Source organism: Onychomys torridus, chromosome 9 (assembly GCF_903995425.1).
Source record: "Onychomys torridus chromosome 9, mOncTor1.1, whole genome shotgun sequence".
NCBI classification, from domain to species: domain Eukaryota; kingdom Metazoa; phylum Chordata; class Mammalia; order Rodentia; family Cricetidae; genus Onychomys; species Onychomys torridus.
Window position 1 is genome coordinate 93,909,014 of NC_050451.1, and position 22,484 is coordinate 93,931,497.

At 37.9% G+C, this 22,484-nt stretch overlaps 1 pseudogene; it reads left to right on the plus strand.

Annotated features, from left to right (window-relative positions):
• The first annotated feature begins 2,227 nt into the window (after positions 1-2,227).
• LOC118590820 lies at positions 2,228-2,719 on the plus strand (annotated as a pseudogene).
• Positions 2,720-22,484: the final 19,765 nt, after the last annotated feature.

A 22,484-nucleotide genomic window follows, 5' to 3' on the forward strand; every position in this document is an offset into this window, starting at 1 on the left:
GGGAATGTTTCAGTGAGTGAGAAGCATATATACAACCACTATGTTACAGAGCAGAACAAGTCATCAAGGACTTACAAGGACATGTTAAAGGTGTTGACCACCTGAACATAAGTGAGCATTAGTAATGGCTGTCAGACCAGACACCTAAGTGCAGGTATTTATTATATTTCATTCACACGAATATAAGGTGATTTCTTAATTATCCAACTGCTGTTGTGCTTGAAGTATACATATTTATTTAATCTAATTTATGAATTGATGATTGAACATTTGTGTAATTGATATGGCAAGTTTTTTATTTTTCTATGTACATGTTAAATCAACCCCATGTATTATTTTTAATATCTTAGTACCTACACATTTATCTTTAAATTATAGTATAGAAGAAGTACATTTTGACAAAATAATATTTCAGCTTCTTGAAACACAAACTCGGGATAAAAACCTCGATTTTCTAAAGTTCAAATAGAACCTAATTTGCCAAATATTTTTGTGAGGTTTTCAAGAAGTTATATAAATATTTGATACCACTACAAGTTTAGTGTATTCACTAGTATATGGAGTACATGTAGGTCGTTCATGACTGGGGTCATGATATGGGGATTTCAAAGGAGGTAAAATTGATTGTTTTTCCAAACATAATATGGCATGCACAGAAGAACACTTTGATTCAGTATTCCAGTTATTGTCTTAATATCATTTAACGATATGATAGCTATTGAAATTTGAGTGGTTTAAGGTTTTCTTTTTTTGCAGTTTAGATTTTTTCATTTATTGAAAATGATCATTGTCATATACAATATATCTTGATTACACTTTCCCCTCCCTCTACTCCTCCCTGCTGTTACCCACATCCTTTCCTATCTGGATCCACTCCCTTTCTGTCTCACCAAAAGAACAGGCCTCTGAGAACTAACAACAAAATGTAACAAAGTAAAACATAAGAAGAAAAAAAACCCATCATATTGAAGTTGGGACAAGGCACCCCAACAGAATAAAAAGAGACCCAAAAATAGTTACAAGAATCAGAGACCCACTATTTGCATACTTGGTAGGTCCTATTAAAATACTAAGCTGAAAGCTCTAATATGTATGCAGAGGACCTGGTACAGAGCTGTGTAGGCCCCATGCTTGGTGGTTCAGTCTCTGTGAGCTTATGTGAGCCTTTCACAGTTGATTTAGAGGGCCTTGTTCTGGTGTCCTCCATCTCTCTGGCTGTTACACTTCTTCTGCCTTGTCTTCTACCTCTTCTTTCATGGGGGTTTCCTGAGCTCTGGGGTGGGGCAGGGGTGAGGGGGGGCGCGCAGGGATTTGATGGAGACATCTCATTTAGAACTGTGTGTTCCAAGTTCTGTCTTTCTCTGTATAATGTCTTTGCTCCCATCTTCTGCAGGAGAAAGCCTTTCTGATGAAGACTGAGTAAGGTACTGATCTGTGAGTGTAGCAGAATATCATTAAGAGTCATTCTGTCACTACTGTTTTCTTTTGAAGTGTATGGTTTTACCCTCAGACTCTGGCTACTACCTAGTCTCTGGTTCTTGGTCACCCAAGAAATATTGGGTGTGTGGTCCATCTGGTGGTGGAGTGGGACTTAAGTCAAATTAGACACTGGTTGGTCACTCCCACAAGCTTTGTGCCGCCATTGCCCTAGTGTATTCTGCAGGTAGGACAGCAGTTTAGATCAAGTGGCAGTACAGTCATTGCTGAAGACAACACCCACACAATTCACAGAACCCAGTGAGGCTGAACCCGATGAGGTTGAGCCTGGTGAGGCTGAACATGGTTCGTAAACACAGCCTTCACTCCTGCATTCTCATGCCTTTGGTGAGGAAAGATCCTCTGCAGGCTGCAGGAAGAAAGCTGTAAATACCAATCTACCTACAATACCTTTCAGTGGTCTAAGCTTCTGATTGAGTTCAATTTGTGTCATTATTCTCTCTTTGCTCAGTCACAGCAAAATTACCAACCATTTGGTTAGCTCTAAGAAGTGGTTCTCAACCTGTGGGTCATACATCGGATATCCTGCATATCATTCATTTACATTTTGATTCATAACAGTAGAGAAGTTATGAAGTAGCAATGAAATCGTTTCATTGTTAGGGGTCACCACAACGTGAGGAACTCTATTAAAGGGTCACGGCATTAGGAAGGTTGAGAACCGCTATTTTAAAGGAACTGAAATATTGTTTAACCACAACATCAGAACCTGAGAATAGGGTAGCCAACGGCCTGCAGAGCATCATGCCTAAGTTTTATTGTGACTACAGTGATACGTATCTGACCCATGATTCTCCCTCTGTGAGAAAGACACACTGCAGTGGTCGGAAACACAGAGAATGTGAAAGACTACTACCAGAAATGGATGGAAGAGCGGGCCCAGAGCCTGATTGACAAAACAATGGCTGCATTTTAACAAGGAAAGACACCCCCAGCTCCATTCTCTGCTCCTCCTCCTGCAGGGGCCACGACCCCACCTCCCCCCAGTCTCCCGGGTCCTCCTCGCCCTGGCATGATGCCTGCACCCCACATGGGAGGTCCTCCCATGATGCCAATGATGGGTCCTCCTCCTCCTGGGATGATGCCCCTGGGACCTGCTCCTGGAATGAGGCCACCCATAGGAGGCCATATGCCCATGATGCCTGGGCCTCCAATGATGAGACCTCCTGCTCGACCTATGATGGCGCCCATTCAGCCTGGCATGACTCGGCCGGACAGATAAGAGCAAGAGGGCTCTTTCTCAGATCTGTACTTGTTCTGTCTCACCAGGAGATGACGGTACTGAGCCTGAGTGTTTCCCAGCTGCACGACAGGAAGGCTCCCCTTCCGAACAGAGAAGTGGGGCCAAAGTGCAGCTCTCACTGATGTTGGGAAATGGGAGAATAAAACTGTCAGCTGTTTCAGTTAAAAAACAAAAGAATGTGAGAATAAACAAGGAGTATTGCAATGGCAAAAAAAAAATAATCACAGCACTTCTCCATTGCAAGAAATTATAAGGCTACTCCATTATATGAAATTACAATTCCATCCCACTGCAAGAAGAGACTTCACTCCTGTAGACTATTATTCATGGTACCAAAGGTAGTCCACATGCTACCAAAGGAAAAAGGTAAACACTAACCCTGCTACAAAACCTTCCATCTACAAGAGTGGTCTGCCTACAAGATAAGCTAGTGCAGTCATGGCACAAAGCCTGTGGAAGTAACCAACCAGGACCTGATTTGAGTTAAGGCTAACTCCATGAGAGGAAACCCATACCCAGTACAGCTTGGGTGGCCAAGATCCTGAGACTAGAATCTGAGACTAGATAGGGCAAGGACCGAGGGGAAAAACCAGAAACTACTGTTTCACTAAGAGGATGTAGAAAAAAAAAAAAAGAAATGACTCCTAATAACATTATGCTATACTCACAGATCTGTGCCTTGCTCAGCCATCATCATAGAAGCTTCTTCCTAAGCAAATGGGAACAAATAGACCCACAGCCAGACAATATACACAGAGTGAGAAACTTTGGAACAGTCAACCCTAAAAGGGATGTCTTCATCAAATCCTTCCCCTCAGGGCTCAGGAAAGTCTGTGGAAGAGGAAGCAGAGACACTGTTAGAGCCAAAGGGGATGGAGGACACCAAGGAATCATATTTCTAGACACAACAGGGCAGGTACTCATATGAACTCAGAGAGACTGAGGCAGCATGCACAGGGCCTGCAGTGGGAGGCATTGGATGGGGTCCTAGAGCTGAAAGGTGATTGCTGTGGATATTGCTCTGTGTAAATAAAATTCTGATTGGCCAGTGGCCAGGCAGGAAGTATAGGCGGGACAAGAGAGAAGAGAATTCTGGGAACAGGAAGGCTGAGGGGACAGGCACTGCTAGCTGCCACCATGAGAAGCAACATGTAAAGACACTGGTAAGCCACAAGCCATGTGGCAAAGTATAGACTAACAGAAATGGGTTAATTTAAGATAGAAGAAGTAGATAACAAGAAGCCTGCCACAACCATACAGTTTGTAAGCAATATAAGTTTCTGTGTGTTTACTTGGTTGAGTCTGAGGACTGTGGGACTGGCGGGTAAGAGAGATTTGTCCTGACTGGGCCAGGCAGGAAAACTCTAACTACAGGTGATGTGAGCACAAGCCCCATCCCTACCCTTGAAGTTATCTCCAATTGATAACCACTTGCAAATGAAAATTTCATTTTCTCTAAGGGAGTGTTACTGGGGAAATAAACCACTCTCAAAGGTAGTCCTCATGGTCAGCAGTAGATGGCCAACACAAAACAAACTCAACAGCATCTTTGGAGGTTTTTTTTTTTTTTTTTTTGTCTCATAATATGAAGTCAGGGCATTTCTTTTCTTTCTTTCTTTTTTTCCTCTACCTTATGGGTCTTTTGCATAGATGTTTGGGGTTTTTATGGGATTTCTCTGTGTGTGAATGTGTGTCTCTGTATTGTGTTTCTTTTTTTTTTTTCTTTCTTTCTATGCCCTCCCCTCCCCCCAGAGCTGAGGACCTAACCCAGGGCCTTGCATTTGCTAGGCAAGCTCTCTACCACTGAGCTAAATCCCCAAACCTTGTATTGTGTTTCTTGTTCTTTATCCTTAGCTATTTTTCTTGTTTGGTTGTCATGGTACATTCTGATTTATTTGTTTTTGATTTATCTTATTATATTATATTTTAGATGCCCATTTGTTTTCAAGGAGAGATGGAAAAGGTATGGATCCAGATATGAGGGGAGGTAGGGAGAAACTGGGAAGAGTGGGGGAGGGAAAACTGTAACCAGGACATAATTTATGAAAATAAAATCTGTTTTTAATACAAGAAAAGAACCAAACAAAATGATTTTTAAGAAATCACAGTGCCAGGAATATAAAAAAAAAAATCACTGTCACCAGATTACAAAGGAAATCTCAATGCTAGTACATTCTAAATTTCACATTTTAGAAACAGTGCAGAAAATATGTTAAGAAAATATGGAAAAACAAATATACAAGTCCTTCAATTTGTAATTACCCTTTCTTATAGGGAAACCAGGAAAATCTATCTAACCCTTAATAGCCATAGGTCCCCTATGTTTATGAAAGTCACTACATTATCAGATCAGATAAATCTGCATTTTTAATCAAACCAAGGTTTGCTAATACAAGGGCATTGTTCTGTACCTAGGAACATATTTACGATTACTAGCTTCATTTTAAAGGTCTATCATTAATTTATAACATGGTTCAATTCTTAATTGTAAGGTTTGTTCACATATTTATTATCTTTATCTTTGTCTTTCTATTCTCTTGTGTTTTTATTGTTAAAAGCAAAAAACAGGATGACTTCCACTTCCCCATGTCCTTTGTGTGTCACTGCTGCTCACTGGAGATGTGCTCCTGGCTAAACTAGACAAGTAGCTGTACAACAGGTCAGAGGAGGAGGCCAGCGTATGAGAGCTTTAGAAGGGCCAAGGAACAGAAGCACACCTATTGCAGGTAAATCATTACCTAGCATCCTTCCCATCAGGCATTTGTTCAACAGGAGGTCTTACTTGGAGCTCAGATGGGAGACTTCCAGGTTCCTGAGTGAGAGGATAAACAATAATGGTGATGTTCTAAAAAGTAATCTCTGTAAGGTTTTGACTTCAACTGAAGCAAACAGGAATTTATTTTACTTTCACACTGTAGACTTTCAAGTGGAGAAGGAACAGAAAAAGGGGACAGCTATCCACTAAAGATCGATAAATTTCTCTATCTGTGCGTTGAAGTTCTAGCTGTAACATTATCCAAATTTTCTAAATTTTTCCTCAATCTGTTGTTACGTGTTGCTTTTATGGGATGGCCCGCCCACAGCACCCTCTGATGACATTTTACACTTTATAACCCATAAACAACAAAAATTCCTGTACTTGCTCTTTAGACTTTGCAGTGTTATTTAATATGAGTACTTGTCATAGTGCCTGCATTTCTATTCTCCTACATTCATACGTAATTTACATTTAAATAGGCAAGATGGCCACCCAGGGGTTCCTGGCACAAGTACAGTGCCACCTGCATAAAGGGAAATACAAGGCTTTATGAGACAAACCACATCAGTTATAGCCAGAAACGTACACAATGTATAACACCAAGTCAAAGAATATGACTCCAAAGATTAGGGAAAACTAGAGGGTCATACTGTTAAGTATAGACTGTTTCCTAGAAGCTCTATTTAAATGTACAAATTTTATGTAAAGTGATAGAAATATTTTTTCCAAGCTTCCAAAATGCTTTCCTCCAAAGCTAGGTGCTAGAAGAGAAGGAATGACTCAAGAAAAAATGTCCTTTTCATGATTTTCTTCTCAAAAACCTTAAGTTGTCTCAGCATGGTGGATCTTTAGGTAGAACGGTTGTTTGGAATAATGTCATTCAAGAATAATTTTTGTTGCTGTGATAAAATACTCTGACAAGAGGAGTTATCAGCTACACATGATAATTCTATACTTTGCACCATCCTCAAGGCTCAGGCACCATCTCAGAGGAGTGGTGGAAAGATTGTAAAAGCCAGAGATCAGGGAAGGCCAGAAGAAAGCTGTCTTTTGTACACATGAGCTCTCCGCAGCTGTGGTTGCCTGTACAAGGTAAAGTCAGTCGAGATTTTAGTGTGGAGGGGAAGGGGCTCATGACCCCATACCCCCCAAAACCCCGGAGGAACTGTGGATAGTGGGTGGCTTCTAGGGGGAGGGAAAGTCAGTTTTCTTCAAGGCTTGGCTCTGGCAGGTCAATCATGCTCTAGGGGATGCCCTACACCCAGGAATATATGAACAGCACAAACTGGATTTGGTGAGTTACTATTTAAAAAGAAGGCACACTGAGTCAGGGTATGGGAGGATGGAGGAAAGGGGGTTCTGAATGAAAAGAGTTGGAGGAGGAGTGGAAAGAAAATGTGATCAAAATACTTTGAATGAAATTTTCTCATCATGATTTCTGGGTGAAGTGTGGGTACATATCTGTGGTCTGGAAAAATTGTTTAGCAAATTTATAAGGCTATGCCTTGCTGTGTTTAGATGTCTCCTAAATAATATAGTGAGTTTCAGCTTTGCTTTTTTAAATAAAATAATACCAAAGTAAGAAATTCTAAAAGTGGTAATCTATAAATGTTTGTGTTGCACATATACTAGGAAATTTTGTCTTCAACCTATAATTTTTCAGGCAGTACACTATGTGTATTCTACTGAATATAAATAACATTTTTTCCTACATCTGCAATACAAAGCTTTAAAGGTCTATTTCAGAAGAATGCCTAGGAGATTTAAGAATATTTTCTGTTGAGTTTTTGAGAAATGTAGTACATTTTCATAGACAGTTCCATCATAATTGCTTTGGTTCTGGGATTTTGATTGCTTATTTTCCCATTGTCTTCCTGGCCCTGAGCATTTTCACTATGCTTTGGATAAATCTTTATCTCCAAAGAACTACCAGATTAGATAAAATGTTATCTTTTTCCACTGTGACGTGTTATTCGCTGCATTATCCTTGGAGCTTGTCTAGCTTGTTCCTCAGAGGCATTCAAACCCATGGAAGAATGACTCTAGCATTAATGAGTCCTGGGTGAACAAGGTGCCACACCTCTAAGCTGACAATTGTTTTTTTATGTTTACTGAGTCCAGATAGTCTAACTAACAGGATAATACATGCATTCCATCACATAGGAAGAGATTGTCATAATAGTCCTCTATTTTAGCTCAGAGTCCTTTCATTTAAGAAAACAATTGAGACATTCTTTATAAAGACTGACTGTATTTCTGGAAGTACATGCATGTAGAGCTATGCAGAATTCTCCTGTACATCCTGAACAGGTTTTCCTTGACTGATTCCGTGGAAGTTCAGGCCCTCAGTCCTACACCAATTAAGAGTTCAGTGTCGACTTTATGAATATATTTTGTTTTAAAACGTATCTCCCTAAAGTTGTCAGAGCAATAACAATTTAAACAGTAAAAAAAAAAAAATAACATATACTGAGTTAAATATATATGAAGTCTTATACTTTTTATACACTATCTCATTTAATCCTTGCAACAATCTGATGGGGTATTATTATCAAACTTTTAAAATGAAGAAAATAAACTTAAAAGGCTGAATGGTGACTTCAGGTTTCCACAACAAGTAAATGGCAGGGCTAAGGATTCAAACCCTGACCTAAGACTGGCTCACTTCCAAGACGTTGCTCTTAAGAAGTATGCCGAGACACCAGCCTTAGGCTTAACAATTTTTAATTACTCATATATCTTAATTATAGAAAGCTTAGCGTCTCCTTCCTTGATTTCAAAATAAAATGTGATAATTATAGCTAATGTGTATTAAGTCCTTACTACAGAGCCAGACAATGTTTGTAGTTACTTACAGGTATCATCCAATTTCAATCACACAGCTTTTAAGTTATGTACTTTTAAGTTTTATGAAAGTTGACAAATGAGGAAAGTGAGTCTTAAAGGTATTAAATCACCTGCAAATGCAGTAAACTTATAATTCAGAGACATCCCTGACTGTTGTAAGTATATGAGTATATTCATATTTTTGCACACCAAAGGATTCCTGAGGGGAGTGGGGTGGAATCTAGGTTTGAGGGCAAGCCTGAGTAAAGAAAGCAAGGATGAGTAAAATGATTATGAAACTTTGGAGAGAATTGGAAAATGAAACAGGCCTTAAATTCAATTAAAATTGGGTTGGTGGGGCTGGAGAGATGGCTCAGTGTTAAGAGCACTGACTGCTCTTCCAGAGGGTCCAGGTTCGATTCCTAGTACCCAGATGGTGGCTCATACCCATCTGTAACCCTGACTGCAGAGGTTCCAATGCCCTGTTCTGGATGCTAAAGGCACTGCATGTATGTGGTACATATACATGCAGGCAAAATATGCATAAACATAAAGAAAAAAATTGGTTCACTACTCCAACGACAATCATGTCCCAGTTGTGCCAATGGGCATATCTTACATGGTAGATTATTATTGTAGCTCATAGGGTTCACAGATAGATATCATTGATGATTACTTTTCTCTTATGGTAGTGTTCATAGCAGCTTCCAATACTCTGAAAGTTATCCAGTAGAGATGAAACTTCCAGTTGAGTACTAGTTAGATTTCTCCATGTTCTATGATTCAAGTATGTGATGTCTTCAGCAAGTGCCATTTTACCTATAGTATTGTCAATAGCCTGTAGCATTTGGAGGGGTCTATGGAAACCCATTGGCTAGCATCTCCAAAAGTAATAACTCATTCATGGTACTGGGTTTTTTGTTTTTTTATTTTTTGTTTTTGATAGTGTATGGTGTATAGTTGGGGTATTTCTCCCCTACTACAGGGCAACTGCATTTTAATATTTTATATATGTATATGTTACATATTATGATGCTTTTACAGTAGTGGGTTTCCATTTGACTTTATTAAAAGTATATACCTTTTTGAAACAATAAAACCATCATATTCAAGAATGTGGTAGTACTTCACACCATGATTTTATAAAAATACCAAGTTCGATTTTACTTCTCTCTACACTCAAAGTGTAATGGAATTTACCAGAAACAGATTGTATAATGAACTAGGTAGGAGGGGTAGTAGAGATAGCTATCAGATTGAGCCAGACATCCAGAAGGGAATACTCATAACAAGGTAAGACTGTGTGCACAGGAAGTCATCTATCTTCAGTTGTGTGTGTGTGTGTGTGTGTGTGTGTGTGTGTGTGTGTGTGTGTATCTGTCTGTGTGTGTCCTTGTGTCTGTCTATATTTCATTTGCCAAACTACTGAATATTAGAAAAACTGAATCAGAGTTCATCAGGCATTGAATATAAAAGTTAGTTAGCAAAGTTATAGGAAAATTGGAAATTAGAGAAAATATTAAAGCAAAAAACAAAAATTTTCATTATTTCTCATTAACTTAAAATAAGATACAATAATTCTTCATGCTGTCATTTCTTTATAGTTTTAGGAACATGGTGCCCAATAGTTGTACAAATCCAATAATGCTTCATTTTGGCTATCCAATACCATTATTGTTAGCAAGATCTTAGATTCTGTAGTATGTTTTCCAGACCGTCTTACTGGTCCTTATGTGTCATACTTTTAGTACTGAACAGATATTGTAATACACATTTAGTTAATTTAGTAGTTTAGAAGGTCATGGCCTTTCATGACATTCATGACATTTCAATCCCAGACAAATAAAACAGGCAGGAGAGTATTTTTCATGAATTCTCTAAGCAGAGAGGGTTATCAAGTTCACTTATTTACATGTTTAGTAAGGCATTTTACAAGTCATCTTGACTTGTTTGAGGAGAACTGTTTTTATGTGAACTGGACTCTGTGTCTGATGGTCAGTTGTCAGTAAAACAGCAAGCAACCTCACTCCTCATTATAGCCTACTCAGCGGACCTGCTTTCCATCACTCAAGTTTGCCATTGAGTCAGCGTTTGGAAGCATCACTTCTAAACATGAATGTGGCATTAGAGGCAGCAACAATTATTGAAATCTGGCTTGTGCATAGTGCATGAATAGAGATGGAAGTTGTCAAATACTATGAAACTGCTACATTTGGTGTGCGAGAGGAAGAAATTATTTGTAAAAACCCATAAACTTTTAGCGAAAATATCTGTTACAAATTAAATGGCACTATTGAGTTGTTCTAAAAGAATCTAGGTTACTAGAGCATGTATATATACTAATATATATATACACATACACACACACTTGCTGTGTTAACAAACATTACAAAGAGTAACTGCAGGTTTTTTTTTTTTTACATTTTTTAAGGAAAGTAACAATAACTTTAGAACTATTAAATTAAGGCCTAGCCTAATTTTTTTAAAAAAGTAAAAATATTTAGAAGCCATTTATAAAATTTCATACTGAGATTTTTTAAAATTATTTTCTTATTTTTTAGAAATATGATGGACTATTGCTCTCAGGAGTAATGCTTTTGAAAGTTAGTAACTTTAAATAGAAACATTAGAATATACTACTAAATATTAATAAAGTATACCAGGAAACTATATAATAGTTTAGGTAAATTTATAAAAGAAGTAATATACATATGTGTTTATATTTGTACCCATATGTCCACCTCTATTTCAATATCCAGACATCCACACCAGAGGAGAAAGCAATAAAAATCAAATCAGTTTCTTGTCAATAAACATCACTTTATGAATAAATATGAAATAACCATTAGATAAATTGCAACAAGTTCTCTTACTTCAGATCTACCTTTTCAGTTACTCACTTTAATGTGCGGCTTTGAGATATGATTTCTAAGTTGTGATGCACCTATAAGGTAGGATTTGCAGTAAAATTTGGTAATATGAGGGACTACGCAGATCATTTCCCCTGTTTTCTGGGGGAACTACCTCTATGCATTCAGTAAATCAACACTAGTGTATTGTAAAGCACACTAAGTCCTCCTTCTGCCAAGTGGGTAAGAACAGCTCAGGCTGTGTTCTACTCCACTGTCAGCCAACTGATTCCATCTCTCCAGTTGGAAGGCTGAGGCAACCAGTCTTCACAGGCACAGTCTTGTGGAGGAGAGACAAACTTAACCTGCTTCTTAAAAGAATCAAACTTGAGAAAATGTTTAATATTTAATTTAATTTACTTTGATATTACTGTTGAAATCTGAGATTATGACAAAGAAGAACAAAATTTTTTAATCATTAGTTTGGCATTCAGTAAACTCTGCAATGGACCAACCACCTACCAATTTGTATGTGGATTTTCTGAAATACTAATGAAAGACAACTAAAATTTAGGAGTTCATTTGAAACTTTTCCAAAACAGTATTCTTGTTTGACATTTGTTTTCTTTTATCCTTGAGATAATTAAGTCATACAATAGTAAAACTCATATTACAGACATTATCAGGCTTGAAATTTTCATCTATTTGACCCAAAATTACTGTGTACTGTGGGCCTCAAAATCAGTCTGCTGTATTTTGGGGATACTCCCAATGCACAAGGTTTTCTGGGAATTTGAAGGTACATTTGCATATGTTGAAAGAGGTACAAAATATTGTTATTTTCATGATGATATGAAAGTCCCAACTTTGAAGTTCAGGTAGGACTTCTGGCAGGGAGCTTTCTAAGATGAAATAAAAAACAAACAAAATGACCACATTAACAGAAAGGATGACTATTTTGTCAAGAACCAATGATCATTTCAGGCATCTAGAAAAGTGTCTGACTGGGGTTGAAACTGATGGTAAAGGCGTTGCAGAGAGAGGGCAACAAGGACCACCTGGGCTCATTCTGATCCTAAAAGCATACACAAAGTCAGGAGGGTGGTTTTGTTTTGTTTTTGTTTGTTTGTTTTTATAGAAAGATAAAGGAATGCTATTAAGAACTGTAATCTTCAGAGATCATACTTCAAGAAAGATCATAGAGCAACATAGAGAATGGATTTGAAGGAGATAGAATGCATAAGTGGTAAACTGGATACAAATTTGGATGCAGGCAAGAGATGATAGGATTGTGGGTTAGAGCAATGATAGCAGAAGTGACGATCAGAGGATATTGTGGGGTTAATGGTGCTGGCCATGTTTAATAATTTGTCCAGGTCACCATGTGTGCCAACAGAGGACAATCTGATGTTATTTCCTGGTTTAAGGATCATGGTAGGAGAATTATGAGAGATTTTATACACACACACACACACACACACACACACACACACACACACACAATTAGTCTTGCCTGTGGGATAGATGGTTTGTGCAAAATTAGTACAAGGGTGTGGAACTTGAGGCTATTAAATATGGAGTTATAAATCATGGAGGGCGTGATGGATAGAAGGGCAAATCATGAATGGCGAGAAGAAAAATCGGAGAGCAGAAAATGACTTTCTGTGACTCACTGTCCTCTTTCATTCTCATATAGTAGATGAGAAATCCAAAGAATTAGAAGGTGTAAGATGCTTTAAATTACTTAGAAGAAAATATAACAGTACAGAGAGGGACAAATGTTAAAAGACAAGTATCTGATTATAGACATAATAAAGCAGCGATTTGAGAGATTGCTGTACAGTGATGCTTTGTTCAAGTTGAGAGGCCTGTCTTAAGGAAACGGTTACATAAATTCACTCTGTTTCTCTACTAAAAGATACAACAAGAGAGACTCTAGAATGGCTAACTAGTCACTCATATAGCCTTATTACCCTTAAACGAAAGACAGTCCAGTTTAAACCTAAGTCTTCAGGACTTGTTATGTGATTTGTACCATCTGCAAAAGCCAATGCAAGATATGTATAAGGCTTTACAGAATTCTCATTCATTTCTTTTGCAATGTATTATATATTCGAAAGAAATCATAACCATTTTTTTCAAAATAGCATTGTTTCTTGATTCTGGAATTGGTCTTTCTCTTTTTACAAGTACTACTTGTAAAAAGTAATTACTTTCCCATAAAATATTACTTGTAAGTATTCTATAGTCTTTTAGAAGCCTAAAAGCCTTTCATTCTTCGGTAATAAACATTTGACAAATGACAACAGAATCGTGCTATGATTGCAACCCTGTCTAGCATAGCAAATGCTTTGGGATAGAGTGTAATGTATCTATTTTATTTAAAGAGGTTATGATAGAAATAGCTGCCATATAGACATTAGCATATTTTTGCTCTGATCAGATCTTAGACTATCAGTCTTGAGTGAGTGTGTTTTTCCAAAAGGGAAGATTTGTCCTGTCAATCAGGCTAGAGGCAGGCAGTGACAAGGGCTTGGCCTTTATTGAAGTGAAGGTCTTTGGGAAACTTTCAGTTTCATTTTCTTTATTATCTTTTTGTTCTTTTTGTATGTGAAGTGTAAAATTTCTGATCTCTAAATGGAGTAGGCTCTTCCTCTTTTTTACTGGCCTTTTGGAAGAAAAAGTAAACTTGTCCTCAGTTCTGGGCTGTGAAAAGATGAAACTGTCAGAGGAACGATAAAGCACATAATGGGCAGCGATGTTCTGTCTTTCTTCTGGGCTTAGAGACAAAATAGTTGCTTTAGGCAGGTCACTGGTGTGCCATTCATTGGCCTGTGACTCAGTAGGGGTCCCTTGACATTTTCCAGGACCCCTCACTCACAGTTGTTAGTCTTTCACTTTGTCATGGGGACAACTAATGACTTCCAAATTCCCACCTCAGAGATTTTTTTTTTAAAGTAGAAAGTGGAAAGCAAAAATGAAAAAATGCCATATTTATCAAAAAGAACATTTAGAGATAAATTCCATAGGAAATGAATTTTGATTGATTGCAAACCAACCTTGATTCACTTAGATCTTTCTTGGCTTGAAAGCCAATTTTGTTTGTTTTTGGCACTGTGCTTGAAATATTTAATCTTGCTTGAAGTTGCCATGGAATGAATATAGATACTAGACAAGAATTAAACATAACACATATAGGATTGAGTTGGGTGCACATAGAAAGTTACAGATAATTGTATGTTTGTATGTAACTGTACATGTTCTAGGTATAAGCTGTTCAGGAGACATTTTCTTTTACAGAATGGATATGTTTGTTTTTTTTTCTTTTTTTTCACCACAGATATGAGAATAGTTTTTCTAGGGAATGTTCATTAAATAAAAGTAACATTGTTTTACTTAGTGGTAAAGATAAACTGTTTGAAGAAAAACAGTGAAACAAATAAAGAAAAAGAAAAATACTCAATGAAATGGGTGAGCAAGGAGTTTTGGGTTTTGGAACCCCCTCTGCTATTTAGAGGGTCTTCTTCTCTTTGTGTCTGCTCTGTGCATACATTTCCGTTTCCCACCCCCAGGAAATGCCTTTCTTCAACTGCTGACTCTGTCTGCAGTGTCTGAGATTTTTCTCTGCTGTTACCTGCTGCACTTTAGATTTTTTTTTTTCTGCCTAGAAAACCAACCCTGCCAATTCCCCTAGATCGTACCATTTTAAGACCCCAAGACCATACCAGTGGGATAGCAGGTTGGCCCACAATTGTCTAACAAGTCCTGATCTGGCCTGGAATTTGAGCTGGTCCACCAGCAGGGAAACACCAGCTTGCAGGGCCTTTGTTTCAGGTTGCCAGGTTTTGTCTCAGGTCAGGGAGGTGGGGAAGAAGCCAGCCATCTTGGAACTTCACCACCCTTATTACTTCTTTCCCTATCTGTCTGCCTAGCAGAGAATCTAACTCCCAGTCCCTCAATGGTATTTTAAAAAGAAAGCCTTGCTTAGGCCAGAGGTTAACTCAGGTGTCATTCCTCAGCAATTTTCCATCTTGTTTTCTAAGATAAGAAGTCCTGGCTCACTTTCTGGGATTAAAGGCATGAGTCATCATGCCTGGCTGTTTCCAATGTGGCTTTGAACTCAGAGATCCAGAGGGATTTCTGCCTCTGGAATGCTAAGATTAAAGGCTTTGAGTGCCACTATTTTCTAGCCTCTGTATCTAGTGGCTGTCTTGTTCTCTGACCCCAGATAAATTTATTAGGGTGCACAATATTTGGGGGAACACAATAAACCTCAGGCTCTGGTGTTGGAATTTGGCCCATCTGCTCCAGACCCAAACATGTTTTTTAAAAGTTTGTGCCAAAGTCTCTGTCCTGAGTCAGGATGGCCGTCTGACTCTATGACAAGGAGAAGGAGAGCAACAAAGAACAGCTCCCCAAAAGACACTCAACCTTGAGAACAAATAAGTAAACTGTGTCTTATAGAGGTCACAAATGGCAAGATGCTTAGCTCTGAATTCTCCCCCGTTTTACTTTTAAAAATGTTTTTGTTGAAACTGTGGCCTTATGTATTTTAGGATTTGTAAGTTCATTAAGTATGATTTAAAAAGAATACATACATTGTAATATTAATTATATATAACATACCATGTGTGCAGCAACTTGGATTCAATTCTTGTTTAGGAACAGGGGTGTGCTCAGTGGACTCACTGTGGAGTATCTTGTGTTTTGCCACCATCTTGGCTTGTGACCTCATCAGGATGGAAGCATGCCACATGACATGATTGCAGTCTTGGTAAAGGTGATCCTGTAGTATCCCTTTACATGCCATTGTATTTCCTTTTTTAGAATCAAGATGCAATAACAGTTTTCCAAGATGGTTCGTTTTAAAACTAGGTCACACGAAACTTTGATATTTTTGCCGTCTTTGGTCAGCTTTAGCTCTTTGGAGAAACTGAGTCTAAAAAACTACTGGCACTTTGTGAAAGTTCGCTAGAAAAGGCCATCTCTGTGTGAGCTCTAATTGTCGTTTACAGTTTATTTTGATTCTAAAGGATCTTTAATTCGAGAATTATAGTTTTCAAGGGTCAAACGTAACAGGGATAAAATCATAAAATCCTAATGTTATAAAGAGTTACTAAATATAAACTCTTAAAGTTTATATATATATGTTAGTGGTCAGTCATGCTAAGGACAAATGTACTTTATTTATAGAGACAGGCTTCGAGGGAAAGACTCAATTTTATCTCACATCATATGTGAGATATCTCCTATCTTATGGAACTCTATATATGTTGTCAAAGTCTGAAACAAGTAAGTCAAGACAAGTTTAAAACAAACTTAAAGTTTGTTTAATGTAAAATAATATTCAAAATCAGGGATATAAAATGGTTACAAAAGATTTAATTATTTAGTAAAATGGGTTAGATTTACAATACACTTGCATAGCAGGAAACTCCCAGCCTCAAGTAGTTCCCTTGGATGTAGGCGCCATCCCACCAGGTAAGTTACATGCTAGTCTTGGTGTATGTCAAACCAGAATACAACCTCCTCTTTGTCTACAGAAAAGATAAATTACTCATAACGTCTCACATAATAGGGAGATGGATTCTCTTGCCCAAAGAAGAATCTCAAAGTCTGAACCCACATCCTAAAGGTATCAACAGTGAGACAAATAGTAATTACTCTGCCCTCAATGTCTCCCAAAGTGACATATGAGGATACTGTGACCATGGGAACCTTGTCCATAAGCCTACCGCTGACTGCTACAGGACCTGCATGCTAATTCAATTGGCCATGCCCTTTACCTTGGTATTCATCTATTCCTCTTAGCAAAAGCTAATTTCAGGGTCTATATCCTAACTACTCATGCTTCATCACTAAAGGAGAATGCCAAGTACTCTGTTATTAATCTCACAGCTTTAGGAAGTTATTGAGAATGTCCAAGCACTGTCTTTGACAGTTGACTTTCTATCTGTAGTGTCAACAAATGATTCTATTAAGTGATATCCAGAGCATTTAGATTCTTCAGGAAGAGATGACTTAGATGGAAGAAATTCTCTCTGACCTGGGATCACCTGTGGTCCTTTGAGAATGCAATCTAGTCTCCACCAAGATAGAGTCTTCAGTGCAAATACCTGTACTCTCAACTTGAAGTCCACAGGAAGTACATGAGTTTTGGCAGTAAAGCTTGTGGATTTTTCTAAGAAATCCCAAGAACCAATATTTGTTAACACCCATTCAATTTGTTAATCTTGCTTTACAAAATATGTCTCTAAACAACCAGTCTGTTTTTAAGTGGAATGATGTTAAGAAGCATGCTTACTGCTGTCATTATGTGGTGACCTAGAGATTCATTCATTGATAAAAGGAGTAAAGAGTTGGCTTTAGCCTGTTAATTTAGTCAATGCTACATGTAAGTTATTTGTTACAGATCTGACATGACTGGCCGCTTTCATCTTTGTCTGTTGGTTTAGTGTATGGAATGAAAAAGTAGAGTTTTTTTTTAAAGGTTCTGTTAATATATGTATATATATACATATATATATGTATATGTATATATATATAATTTTGTTTGTTTGTTTTCAAGACAGGGTTTCTCTGTGTAGCTTTGTGCCTTTCCTGGAACTCACTTGGTAGCCCAAGCTGGCCTCGAACTTACAGAGCTCCACCTGGCTCTGCCTCCTGAGTGCTGGGATTAAAGGTGTGCATCACCACCACCCGGCAATATATATATATATAACTTTGTAAAGTAAACTGTTTACTCTTGACAAGGCAGATACTCTCTGGAAGGATAGTTTTAAATTGAAAATTAAACATCATACAACTTAGAATTAAGTTGTCTCTTTTCACAGGCCGATGAAATTAATTATATTTACTATATAATCTTAGAATATAGGTATAGCAATTTCATGTTAACAAAAGCATGTATTGTCATATTTTCAAATACTAGATATGGCCCTTTAAGGTAATAGTTCCAGTCTTTAAGATTTCACCTTTTAAAATTTCACCTCATCAACATGTTTGTAATAAAAAATTTTGTTTCTCTTAAGATACTCTGTTTTTGTTTATTAAATAGTAGCTAGTATTGTTAATATTTAAAACAAATGTACAAAGTCCATCTTATGTAAATGCAAGGAATATCACTTAGACATTTTCTGTTCAGATTCATTTCTTAGATGCTGACTTCAACTGACTCATTTTATAGTTTCCAGGAACTTTTCCCTTATCCAGCAATCATATGCAAACACACAGCTAATTATAGTTACTTTATCTTTCTACAGAATTCTAGTACATGGTCCTGCCCATTGTGCAACTGCATTTAACTCATGCTAATCTTGTTGTAAAAGTTTTGCTCACGTAACATTGTCTCTTACTGTTCCCCACAAAGTTGTCCAGTTATTACCTCCTGACTTATGCTTTGGATCTTTGTTAAGTTCATCATGGCCCCTTGGGCGGACCCCCTTCTGAGGCAATCTGACAGCTACTCTCCTCATTGCCCTCTGTCAGCCTTGAAGCAGTTGCTGAGTAATCAACATCCCTAGGCCCCTCAAAGCAATTCCAGTGATCTCTAAATGGGGACTAATGGGCCATGAGCCATCCAACTCATCCCTCGTCTTGCCATTATGGACATTGTTTTTGGTACTCAGAACTAAAATAGTTAACCCCTTTGTCTCACCAGCTCAGATCATCTTAACAAGGACCAGCTCAATTCCTTGACTTGTTGCGGTACTCTAAAATTAAAAGGAGTAGGTCTAACTACCACTAAGGATGTGATTTGAGCCCTCCTCTGTGAACAATACTGTTTCCATGTCAAAAAATCCTAACTGGTTTGAGATGGTATCTAGAGACTGGAGCTGTAAATAATTCAACCACATGCCTTCTCCTGTGTATGGGCTTCTGGGTCCCTCCCACTCTGGCTTCTTCCCTAGTTCATTCCTTCCTCCTTATTATTCTCATACTTACAGTTTTACTCTGTCTTTTAAATATTTTATTTACTGAACCTCACCCAAACAAAAGTTTCCACATAAGTTCTTTCAATAGCTCTCACCCTACAACAGCTCCATTTGTTCTCACACATCTGGAAAAGGCCAGATACAGTTCTCTACATTAGTCCTCTGTTTTCTTGTGCTCCTTTCCTATGGTGCTCTATAGCTTTCTGCAACTTCTTTAAGCTTATTTTTGTACAACAGTTCTAGAAATGAGACCAGTCATTGTCACCCTGAATCAACCCTATGCCCAGTTTCTCTCACTGACCCATTCAGTCTCTTCCACCTCCATTCCTCCCCTCTCATCCAGCCTTTCCAGATCAACTCTCAGTTTCACTCTATAACTAAACCATCTGCTTACAGCTAACAATTATATACCAAGTCTCTTCAGGAATACAGAATGGCAATTGCCTGAGCCATTGCAGCTGATTAAATTAAGATTTCCCCCCCCTATTACATGACCAGAGGACCCCCTGTTCAATGACCCAGAACTACCCCCTCCAAAAAAGACCCTCCTCATCATCAAACAGCTGTAAAAACCCTGCCCTATATTTTTTTATATCCTTTCAGAGTTAGGAATGATAGTTTCCTGCTGAAAGACTATGTGTCCCAGGTTCCCTTGCAGACTATGAAAGTCTTTATCATCCAATAAAGGGCATATCCCATCTTTTCCTCTTCTGTAGGCATCTTGGTCACCTGAACATGTGGGTGGCAAAGATGCCCCCTCACCATGAATAAACATAGGCAGGCCCATTAAAAAAATAAGGGTAAGCCAGACATGGCTTTATACAGACTTCACTCACATTTATGAAGTATATATATATATATATATTGTTGTGATTACTGAAAGAAGAAATAATTTGGTGTTATGACAGAACTAAGTGACAGACAGAGGAAGATCTTTGATTTCAAAGAAACTGTTTAAAAATAAGAAAGTAGTGAATGTGACTTAGAATTGCAAGATGGATTAACATTATGTTATGTGCTTTTCTTAGATGGTCAGGGTCTGTTCTGGCAGAGATGATAATCCTCCACTACAGGAGAAATGGTGGCTATTCTTCTTTTGTCTTTTCTCTTCCTTTCTCTTTTACTTCTTTATTTCTTTTTTTGGTTTTCTGAGTCAAAAATCTCATTATATCTCAGGTAGGTCTGCAACTTATCAGTTTTCTGCTTCAGCCCCCCAAATACAGTGATTCACTGGCATACCTGTGGGAATTTATATAAGTTATTATTTTTATTATTTATTTATTTATTTTTGTGTTTTGAGACAGGGTTTCTCTGTGTAGCTTTGCATCTTTCCTGGAACTCACTTGGCAGCCCAGTCTGGCCTCGAGCTCACAGAGATCTGCCTGCCTCTGCCTCCCTAGTGCTGGGATTAAAGGCGTGTGCCACCACCACCTGGCTAAGTTATTTTTATTTTATGTGTATTTGAGTGTGCCTGTGTGTATGTATGTGCACCACATGCATTCAGGTACCATCAGAGGTCATAAATGGTGTCAGAATCTCCTGCAGCTGGAATTCCATATGGCTGTGAGCCATTTTGTGGGTACTGGTAAAATAACCCAGGACCTCTGCAAGAACAAATGTTCTGAATGGTTGAGCCATCACTCCAATCCCCAGAAATGGTGGGCTTTTGAGAAAGAAGCTAGGTCTTCTGTTTGGAAAAAAAACAAACACGATATGTGTCATTAATAAAGGCATGCATGTAGTGATAAGTCATTTCCAGAAGTGTCATTTTTGTCTTGGGCTGGCTAGTTTTAAGTCAGCTGGACACAAGCTAGAGTCATTTAGGAGGAGGGAACACTAATTGAGAAAACGCCTCCATAAGATTGGACTGTAAGCAGGTAAGCTTGTAGGGCCTTTTTTAAGTTAGTAATCAATGAAGGAGGACCCAGCCCATTGTCTGTGAACTCTAATGGTCCTGGGTTCTACAATAAGTCATGCAGAGCAAGCCATGAGAAGAAAGCTGCACTTCTCTATGTTTTCTGTATCTGCTCTTGCCTCCAGGTTCTTGCCTACCTTTAGTTCCTGAGATGCTCACCTCAATGGACTGTGATTCAGGATAAGTAAACCAATTAAACCCTTTCCTCCCCAAGCTGCTTTTGTCATGATGTTTCATCACAGCAATAGTAACCCTAACTAAGGCACCATTCCACCTATAAGTTTTGGTAAGTGGTGCACAATATATGGATATGAGAGTAGAATAATTTATTGCCTTCTGCAGAATCTTGTCAGTATCCTGAAAGAATAAAGCCAGTTCAGCGAGATTACCAAATACTATAAATGACATTTTTATTGAGGACATAATTTATGAAAGTGATTATCAAAACCATTTAGCATGTATTCTCAGTGTACCATGGAATTTATTTCTGTAAATCAAATCTTGTTATGGAGCTGAGATATTAATTTCATCTGCCTTGTAGACCCCAAGGTTTGCAAGTCCAAAGGCTCACCTGAGCTGTAGAGGAGGTTCAAGACCAGCTTTGATAACCTAATAAGACTTCATCTTAAACTTAAAAACAATGAATGTTAAGCATATTTCTCCATGGTAGCACACTTGCCTACCATGAAAGAGAACCTGGGTTCGGTTCTTAGTGCTGAAATAAATAAATAATACACAAATACATTCATATATAAATAAAATTCCTTTACATTTCTCTGAAACTCCAGTTCTGAGCTTAGTCTAGAAATACTTATTTAATGAAAGAATGTGACTATTCAACATGCCAAATACTATAAAAATTCTTTTCTTTTTATATTTTACAGATTTACAGTATAATAGATTTTGCTTAGTGAAATCCTATCACCTTATAAAATGTTAAATTTTTCCAAGTATTAAAATTCAATTTGCTATAGATGGAAACAAAAAATAACAGTCCTATCTAATGTAAATCGAAGTGTTGTATGGTGGCTCATGAATGTTTATCCCAACACTTGGGAAATCAGCAAGAGAATTACCATTAGTTCAAGGCCACTATGGGCTACATAGTAAATTACAGGCCAATTTAGGAATAAGACCTTGTTTCAAGAAGAAAAATTAAATGAGGGTCTTTGCATTTTGTTTTTATGCAGCATAATAAGATTCTGAATTATAACCTTACCTATTAAGCTGTTGTAGTTTAGAATGTGAATGTAGTCTATAAACACTAGATGGTAAGAATATCATAGATGAGAGTAGAGTTCATGAGGCTTCACCACTCTTGGAGTAGTTATGGGCAGTTAATGTTTGCTGGTGGTGGGAGAGGAGACTGTTTTTCTTCAGTGATGTAATCACAGGTTAGATGCCCATGCTGCAGTGCATAACGCCCCCCATCTTACCCATGCAAATAACCCTTATGAAACTC